The 10,095-nt window shown below is 41.0% G+C and overlaps 1 long non-coding RNA gene across 1 annotated transcript; it reads right to left on the reverse strand.

Moving 5' to 3' along the window:
- Positions 1-1,198: 1,198 nt before the first annotated feature.
- Positions 1,199-9,880, reverse strand: LOC310682308. Its single transcript, XR_014513860.1, has 3 exons — positions 9,385-9,880; positions 4,262-4,372; positions 1,199-1,782 (listed from the first exon to the last, which is right to left on the reverse strand). It is a non-coding gene; the product is annotated as an uncharacterized lncRNA (long non-coding RNA).
- Positions 9,881-10,095: the final 215 nt, after the last annotated feature.

The following is a 10,095-nucleotide window of genomic DNA, read 5'->3' on the forward strand; positions in this document are numbered from 1 at the left end:
GGCGCAGGTGCCATTTTGGAAAGATGAAACTGGAAGAATATAAAGCAAATATTGGTGTCACCAAATCCATCTTTCCATACCTGGAGTATCCTACCTTAAAAAAAAAAAAGCACCAAAATTGAGCCTGGAGGAAAGTTCTGCTAGGTAGGAATGCTGGGTGTAGTAAATCAAAACCTAGTATCCTTACATAGTGAGACTTACTGCCTGCGAACTCAATTAAAGATTGCTAGTGACAGACAGCCGCCATGTCAGCTGACTAGAGATGGAGGGAAGAGACAATCCCGACCAGAGACGAGTGGCGAACCAAGTTGATGGACTGTGCCGAAATGGGAAGCTCAGAAATCAAGAAGACAAGAACTTTTTAAAAAGAATGAGAAAAGTTTATAATTTATTTACGAGATCATTGTAAGCAGGTTAAAACATTATCAGGGTTTTAACCACACTTGTGAAGTAATGGAAAGTATGGATGATTTAGAAGGATAAAAAATGGGATAAGTATTGATATGCAGCTGTAAATATTACCATTAGGACCCATGGAAGGGGTGAAGTCGAGATTCAGAATAATCTCAATATTTGGATTTTGAATTGTTTTTTGTTGTATGTTGATAGATAGATGATAGATAGATGATAGATAGATAGATAGATAGATAGATATAGAGATAGATGATAGATAGATGATAGATATAGATAGATAGATAGATAGATAGATAGATAGATGATAGATAGATAGATAGATAGATATAGATGATAGATAGATAGATAGATAGATAGATAGATAGATATAGATATAGATAGATAGATAGATGATAGATAGATAGATAGATAGATAGATAGATAGATATAGATATAGATAGATAGATATAGATAGATGATAGATAGATGATAGATAGATAGATGATAGATAGATGATAGATAGATAGATAGATGATAGATAGATAGATATAGATAGATGATAGATAGATATAGATATAGATAGATGATAGATAGATAGATAGATAGATAGATAGATATAGATAGATAGATAGATAGATAGATATAGATGATAGATAGATAGATGATAGATAGATGATAGATAGATAGATAGATGATAGATAGATAGATAGATGATAGATAGATAGATGATAGATAGATAGATGATGATAGATAGATATAGATAGATAGATAGATAGATAGATAGATAGATGATAGATAGATAGATAGATGATAGATAGATATGAATGAATTGTAAGTGAGAGACCAAAGCCAAAACCTATGAAGGAACCTTCACAAGTGCACAGATGCTTTGAAAGGGTTTGCATGCAATACACCCGCACAGAAATGCTCAAGTTGCAGACAGTATCAGGGAAGGATATGCAGACCGTATGAGTGCATCTCCACTTATCTTTCAAAGAGGGGAGAAAAGTACCTTCTCTGCTTTCCATTATTCCTGTTGATTGTGGGATGCTGCCGTATCGATGGCGGGCCCCAAGGGCCAGACAACCAATATATTTCCCCAGTGTGCTGAGATCCTTTTGCATAATCACCAAGCGCTGGGATTCCATGGTAACAAGGTTGTTTGAAGGGATCCCATCTTCAGTGAACACCGCTCCAGTTGTTTCCACAGTTGTGTAGGAATTCTGCAGAAATGTCGTTGGCTGAAATAGTGGTGGCACTATTGATCTCCTACGATTGCTTCTGGCCTGTTGAATTCTGCCACTTGTTCAAGGTATTGCACAAAATGGTGCCTTAAATCTGTGCCCGGAACCTTGACAACTAAGCTGGCAGTCTTTAATCTGATCCAACCTGACAATAAAATCCATGTAAGTTATTAGACCACAGACATGTCTATTAGTCCTCCTGCCCACGCACATGTTTGTGTGGGCTATTTGTGTCACATGGACAGTTCAGAAAGAAGGGGGAAAGACTTATTGAATAGCTATCTTCACTCCTATAAATAGGGCTGGCTATTTTGAGGGGTCCAAATTTGAGGGCTCCCCTGGCAAAGTCTGCCAAGAGTCCCATAACTGCCCACTGGTAAGAATGAGAGAGGGGCAGAGGGCTTTCTGGCAGTTGATAGCTGTAGTTCAGTCTGTGCCAGCAGTTCCAAGCTGCCTGCTATTTTAATGGCCCACAGTGCCCTAAGCACCAGAGCATTGTGGGAAATTTATAATTGGTGGACGGCTCACAGCTCTACTGCTGCTGCTATTAGTAAAAAGTAAAAACCAGGTGAGTGGCTGGCCTGCATATTTATTTATCTCTTTGTTTATTCCAGTGTTTTTTTTCTTAAAAAATGTTAAGGGGTACTCTCATTTTCCTACTCATATTGAAATACTGCGCCTCAATGAGGCCAAACTTAGATTCACAAAATGTTTAGGGGTATGCGTACCCCCAGAGAAAAAGCACTGGTTTATTCTATTTCTGTAGCTGCCCCTCAAAATATTTACTGTATTTTTTTATTATTTCGTAAGATAATGCATTTGGTAAATTTATTGTGAGCCACTGGTGTGTATTTGTACAAAAATACGATGTATAAACGTTTTAAATAAAATATTTAAATGAGCTATCCAATCAGCTTTAGATTTATTTTCAGACCTGTGTTGTTTTCATCGTGGATTGTCTTGGTTGGTTTTTATTGCTAGCCAACATGGGAGTCATTGTGGCGGAGAGGCTGTCTATAAACGCAGTCAGTAAAAAATGAATTAACATCTCCAGCTGGTCACCTGGCAGGGATCCTTTCTTGTCGCAAGGAACAACTAACAGGGGTGGCCAACTCCCAAGAGATTGCGATCTACTCACAGAGTTAAAAACTGCAGTGATCTACCCCCTTTTGGGGGGGTTTGGGTCAAAGTTGTTGAGTTTTTTCAGGGAGGAGGTAAAATGTTGAGCTTTTTTTAGGGGAGCCACAGTTGTTCAGCTTCTTTGGGGGGAGCCAGTGATCTACCACAGAAGTCAAGTGATCACAATCTACCTGTTGGACATGCCTGAACTGGGTGAATGGCCATTTGCAAGCTTGCAAACATCCTCCAAGAAAGACCGTGAAGTTTTATTAACCAACGCTTTCATGGTTATCCCAATGAAGCAGGATCTAGGACGCAAAAAGAATCCCTTTGCATGTTCCAACATGTAGCCCTCAATGCCTGAGACACACAGAGGCAGAATCATAATGTAAACATTCTCCTTTCCAAAGCAAATCTAATCACAGTGGCACCAATGCGAAAAAATATGTGACACGGCCTTGATGAAGTCTGTTCTCAAATGCAGATGTGATGTATTCAGTCCCATTATTCTATCTGATCTTTGATTTTTAATCACCTTGTCTAGAATGAGCTGTTTAAAATATACAATATATTACTTCAGAGAAAAAGGAGGTCATTATTTTCTCTCCCTCTTCCCCTAGTGCCCAACAGGATAGACAAAATAAAGCAATGTAGCACATATAGTATTTGACTTCCAGAATTAGCTTTCATAGGATGTGAAAGTGACTAATAATAATAATAATTTTATGATTTGTACCCCATCCATCTGACTGGGTTGCCCCAGCCACTCCGGGTGGCTTCCAACAAAAATAAAAGCATAATCGCTTCCATTCGTAAACATCATAAATGTTTTCAGGATGTAATGTTATAAATGTTACTATTCTACTTATATGTGGCTTTAGACCAGGGCAAGGGAACTTTCAGCTTTCCAGACATTGTTGGATGGGATGATGGTAGATGTAGTCCAGCAATATCTGGAGAGCCACCAGTTCCATATCCCTGCTTTGGACAAATTCACAGAGGACAGGTCTATTAGCATTAGCTTTTGTCATGGTAGCTAAATGGATCTTCCCTATTTAGAAACTGTACCTCCAAATATCAGTTACTGGGAGAGACCGAGTCACACGGTTGGTCCATCCTACTACCTACATTGACTAGCAACAGCTCTTCAGTTTCATTTAGGACATTCTCTGCTCTACCTAGAGATGTCAGGAATTTAACTGAACCTGGAACCATGTACATGCACATACATGTAAACTATGGCCCTGTCACCTTCATGTCCTGCTTATAGACTTCCCAAAGGCATTTATTTGGCCAGTGTGGGAAATGGAATACTATACTAAATGTCCCTTGGACAGATCTGGAATATGCTTCATCAGGGCACATGTTCTAGACATGGAGCAGTGTTAAGTTGCTTCACCTTATCCAGGGATGGACAACCAGATGTTGTTGGACTACCACTCCCATCTTCCCTGACCCTAGGTGATGCTGACTGGGGCTGGTAGGAGTTGGGAGTTCAACTGTACCTGAAGAGTCACAACTTCCCCATCCTTGACCTAGTCGGATGTCTTGAGCAATTCTGATGAACAATGGTAATCCTTATGGTTGATTTATGTTGGGCACCATAGTTGTAGCAGCTGGAAGGAAAACCATAAACAATGCAAACAATTATGGTTGGGTCAATGAAAAGTTCTTGCAGCTCCTTTAATTTTATTCTTATGATCTAGGATAGTGAACCCAGTGAAACTTCTGTAGAAGCCTTTTTGAAGAAACGATGGTGTGCACTAAGGCCTGCACCAGCAGTTGGTACTTCTAGGAGGCTGGGGAAGAGACTTCCCATTATTGCTCTCCCCAACATTTGCATTTTGATGCTGTCAGCCTCCTCTGGAGGAGAGATAATTATTATTATTATTATTATTATTATTATTATTATTATTATTATTATTTTATATCCTGCCCTCCCCAGCTGAACCTCCCTATGGCCTAGGACCTCCAAGATGTTTTTGTTTGAGGACCGTAAGGTCCTCCGTGGGACATACCACGTAGTAGACAGCTGTATCTCATCTACTTCTCCGCTCTGAACTGTATTCAAACCAGGTTCCTTGAAGGGCAGCAAGACCCATACCAGAAACTTTATTTATGTACTCAAGCTTAGATTGTTGTTTTTTTCTTTGGTAATATTGAATTTATTTTGTGTTTGCTGTTGATTTTTGGTTGTTTGGAATTTTCTGACATGTTCTGTGTTATATATATATATTCTCTGTTTTAATGTTTTGAACGTTTGCTGTAAGTAAAATCAAATCGGCAGGAGCAGGATTGGGAAGGTAAGATCAAAAGACATGGGTGGGAATGTTGTTGGACTATAATCCAAACAATCATCGGAGATTATGGGAGCTGTAGTCCAATTTATGGAGGGAAATATGGTGGCTACCTTGGACGCAGCGAAAGGCTTTCCACAACAAAGTAAGATTTACAAATTTATGTACCTATAAGAACATCATGCGCTGCTCTGGTTCGCCAGAAGCGGCTTAGTCATGCTGGCCACATGACCCAGAAGCTGTACGCCGGCTCCCTCAGCCAATAAAGCGAGATGAGCTCCACAACCCCAGAGTCGGCCACAACTGGACCTATTGGTCAGGGGTCCCTTTACCTTTTTAAGAACATCAAAATAGTCCTGCTGCATCAGGCCAGTGAACCAACAAGCCCAGCATCTTGTTCTTACAGTGGCCAACTGAATGCCCATAGGTAGCTCACAAACTGAACCTGAGCACAGCAGCAGCGTCCCTTCCTGCAGTTTCCAGCAACTGATATTCGGGAGCATTGCTGCCTTCGACCGAGGATCTTATCTTCCCCAGATGCAAAGTAAAACCACACATCTAATATTCCTCAAATTGCAAAAAGAAGTGAGACGCTCTGTCCAGGACGGAATCTTCTGTTAACATCTTAATTCTCAAATGCCTGCTGTTGCCTCATTAGAACTCTTAGGATGTGCCTTTATTCCTTAAAAGAAAGGCTAGTGCCTCAAAATAGACTGGAAGTAAAAATAGAAAATAAAAACTGATTCCATTTAATCATTCATCTCGTTGCAGAGGAATGCAAAGGTTAGGCTAGCAGCTAGAACATGTTCGTCGCTACGAGGGAGGAGGAGGAGGAGAGGAGCCAGCCCTTCTGGCAGCAGATTTTATTAGCAGAGTCCTTTGAAATGACTCAGTAGCTTAAGGTAAAAGGGTGGCAAGGCTTTGATTTGGAAAATGAGGCAGCCTACTAAGCACAGCTACCAAACGGTGGACCATGGTCTTATGCGCAACAAGGAAATCTTACTAACTTACTAACGTAATTTTTAATATTAAAAAATTGAATTCCCCACGGATTTTTTTTAAAAAAAACCTTTATTTAGGTTTGTTTAATTTATTTATTTTATTTAGAAACTGGCTTTCATCACAAAAGATCTCAGCAGTTTGCATAAGCGTGTCATAAAAACTACAGTGGCCTAAAATCAAATGGAACAAGACACTATTTGAGAATAGCAGACTAAGTTCTAGAGTCCCTAAAAGGCCTGGGAAGATAAAATGAGTTTTGCCTGAAGCTGGGATAGCTCAGTCAGTAGAGCATGAGACTTTTACTCTCAGGGTTGTAGGTTTGAGCCTCACGTTGGCAAAAAGATACCTGCAGGGGGTTGGATTAAATGACCCTTGTCCCTTCCAGTTCCATAATTCTGGTAAGAAGAAAAGGGATTATGAGGCATTCCCAAGGGATCCCTGCAAACTGGGTAAATGGGCATCACAATGGCAAATGTGATCCAATGCAGGGGAAATTGTGTTTTACTGGTTTCATTCCTTAGGAGCATATACTTTTAATGTCTACTGCTTAGGATAAAGTGCTTAAATTAAAAAGTAATATTCCTCATTCTGTCTAGATGCTTACTATTACAGTTGGCTTGTTTGATAGCCGCTGAAAATCTTGACCCTTTTTGCTGATGAAATCATCAACTTTACTGTGGACACCAGAGCCACAGGCACCTGGTTTCATTTAGTTGGTTTTCCTTTTATTTTGCAAATGAACATCCCACTGGTTTCAGTCTCATCACCCTTGCTAACAAAGGCACTAAAACCAAAGATCTTTGGAGATTAGACTCCGTGATGCAATTAGACCATAGATAGTTGGGGATGGCGACTCCCTCTTCGCTTCCTTTCTTATGCCTAGAGCAGCAGAAGTAAAGGTCAGATAACCAAGTCCATGCACCTTGGGGGTGAGTTACAACAAAGGCAGGTTCAGGTATTTTGGAAAAGTTTATGTATATCACTTTGATCTGGCATCAGCCTAGAAGATCCAGGATAATGGCTTTTTCATGTAAAACAGTTATTGATAGTGTAAGTAAATACACTCACACAAAAAAAATCCAGAGCCGGCAGGGTGGGGTGAGTATCAGAGTGAAACAAAAACTTTGTTCACACCTGCTTTATGCAGAGGTGGGGGTGAAATGGTTTTCTTCCCAGGTTGTGATAACGTATAGGGAATTTTTTTAATGTTTAACGTTTTGTGTTTTGAAATATGCTGGAAGCCACCTGGAGTGGCTGGAGCAACTCAGATGGGTGGGCTATTATTATTATTATTAATCCAATCCAATGTGGTTACTATCTTGAATTAAATTCAGTTACACACACATTAGGGAAAACTGCCAAACTAAGCTGAAAGTATGTGCATAAGACTGCTTTGAGACTTGTAAACAGTGGCGTAGCGTGGGTTGTCAGCACCCGGGGCAAGGCAAGTAATTTGCGCCCCCTAACCCGTGGATTTGCGCCCCCTAACGCCCAGATGTTGCGCCCGGTGCGGCCGGCCCCCCCTGCACCCCCCACGCTACACCACTGCTTGTAAAATCCAGGTGAGACTATTATGATTCACTGGTGTTTCATTGCCACATCCCATTCATTGTCAGAGGGTGGATTCTCTGCTAACGAAGAAAAACAAGGAAACCATGTGCAAGGATTGTATCTTTCACATGGACTTATATCTGCAGAGCAGCCAATAATATGGAACAAGTGATAATACAAAAAGCGCAATGCCCATTCAGCCAGGGCATATTAGTTTACACCAGAGGAGGAGTAATGCATGTCCCTCTTAACATTAGAAGTAGGCTACATTCTAGTCACGCAAAAGCCAAAGGTTTCTACATATCCACTTGACTCTCCATCTTTCATCCAAATCAACAAGAAGTATTATCACAGTTCAGAGACATATTTCACCCAGGCACAAACATTTGAGTGGGGCATGGAGCAGGTCTTGGTGAAGGGTGTGGCCTGGGTAGGAAGGTTGTGGCCTGAGAGGTCTTCCCGCAGTCTGTGAGCCTGAGATTCCCCACCCTTGCATTGCGCTTATTCTAACAGTGATGCCCATTCTGAGTGTCAGTCCTTATGTAGTCGGGAAAGGCATCACACACACAAACACATACACACACCCCATGCATAAGAGGGAGGTATCAGCAGGCTTGGAATAACCCCAAGGTTTGCAAAATTATAGAAACATTTAGAAAACTTCAGTGGTTACAAAGCAAACCCTCCAACAGCCCAAAGAGGGCTGTGCATGTTCAGTGGCATGAAATGCTGATTGTAGGGCGGGTGAGAAACTAGGTGAGAGCAGATGTGGCATAGAATGGCTGGGTTCCTGAACAGAGAGCTCCAAACTTCAACAGTTTATTGTACAGTTCTGGATTGCCAAATAGGCAGAGCAGGCACCGGCCTATTTCGTTCCTGCTCCCACCCCACCATCTTGCCCCCGGTCCCGACGTCCACGCCTTTTAAGGGCCCAGCGACAATGGATCAAAATAATACTGATTTTATCTTGAAAGAAAATTACAATCAAGCTATCTTAGTTTTAGGAGATAAGATAATTTCTTAGTTTTAAGGGAGAATTTTCGGAGATTTATTTTGGCACTGTTATCGTAGGTTCCTCTTGCTGTACCACTGGAGGCTGATCAATGTAGTCTACTGGGGTATTGCCCTACCAAATGAAATTTCAAGCAGTTTTTTTAATTAAAAACAGTATTCTCCAAAGTATTTCCTACCCCACACATACGTATACTCAGTCTCCCATTTTCTGGCCAATCAGCTCTCTGCACCACTCAACCAAATTGATTCCCAAACAGTCTTGCTATGGCCCAGATATTCTTGAACTCCAACTCCCAACAGCTCCAACCAGCTTGGCCAACAGTCAGGGATTATGGGAGTTGATGTCCAATACATCATGTTGACTACCCCTGTCTTAGACCTCCTTCCAACATAATGTTTTCTTAGACTAATAGACTTTCCCCCCAATCATATACACAGGAACTCATTTAACATTTCCTGGATGGATACACAAACAGGACCCTCAATTTCTGTTGCACAATTACTTTGCCAAGAAATGTTTCTTGCAAAATTTGTCCATGAGAAAAGAAGCCCGGGTAGAGAATTACAGTTACAGGACAGGTGACTCACTATGGTTTGGAAGCGAATTCTCAGCCGCTCTGGTAAATATCAAGACCTGTAGAATCTTCCATAGTAAATATTTGGTGATTGCACAATGCTTCCAAAAGTTGTTTAACTCCCAGAGGCATTTTTAACTTGTGCCCCATCCTGCTTTGCCAATTTCCCTCGCCTCTCATTATGCATACCTGAACTGTGCATGTCGTATCATGATGGCTGAGCCCGTTTTTGCTCTATTTCTGTGAGTTCTTTTCCAGATGAGCTCAAAAATCACATTCTTTACTTAGGCAGGAAATCATTGAAGGAAAACCCAGGATCTTCCTCATAGATTTTGCTGCTGAAACCTGTTCAGAATGGAGAAGCTATAAATTTGTGCATCTACACTACACTTCTGTGGGTCTTTACTGAAAATAGATTAATACATTGTATGTGTAGGAAGCACATCGGTTTTTCATTTCTTTCACAACATTTAAGGCGGTTGTTTAAGCAGCTCGGTCCAGGCTGTTTAGGTCAAAATGAGATTCGGTTGGTTACATTTGTGGCTGTTGTATCACAGGGATGGGGGAATCTGTCACCTTCCAGACTGCTGGACTCCAATTACTATCAGTCCTGGCCCAAATGGCCAATGGTCAAGGATACTGGAAACTGTAGTCCAGCAACGGCATACATTTTACACATAAAACAGATATTAATAATAATAATAATTTATTATTTGTACCCCGCCCATCTGGCTGGGTTTCCTCAGCCACTCTGGGCGGCTTCCAACAAAGATGAAAAATACATTAAAATGTCACATATTAAAAACTTACCTGAACAGGGCTGCCTTCAGATGTCTTCTGAATGTCAGGTAGTTGTTTATCGCTTTGACATCTGATGGGAGGGCGTTCCACAGGGCGGGC

This window comes from Podarcis tiliguerta (assembly GCF_965153285.1).
Source record: "Podarcis tiliguerta genome assembly, chromosome: 7".
Lineage (NCBI taxonomy): Eukaryota > Metazoa > Chordata > Lepidosauria > Squamata > Lacertidae > Podarcis > Podarcis tiliguerta.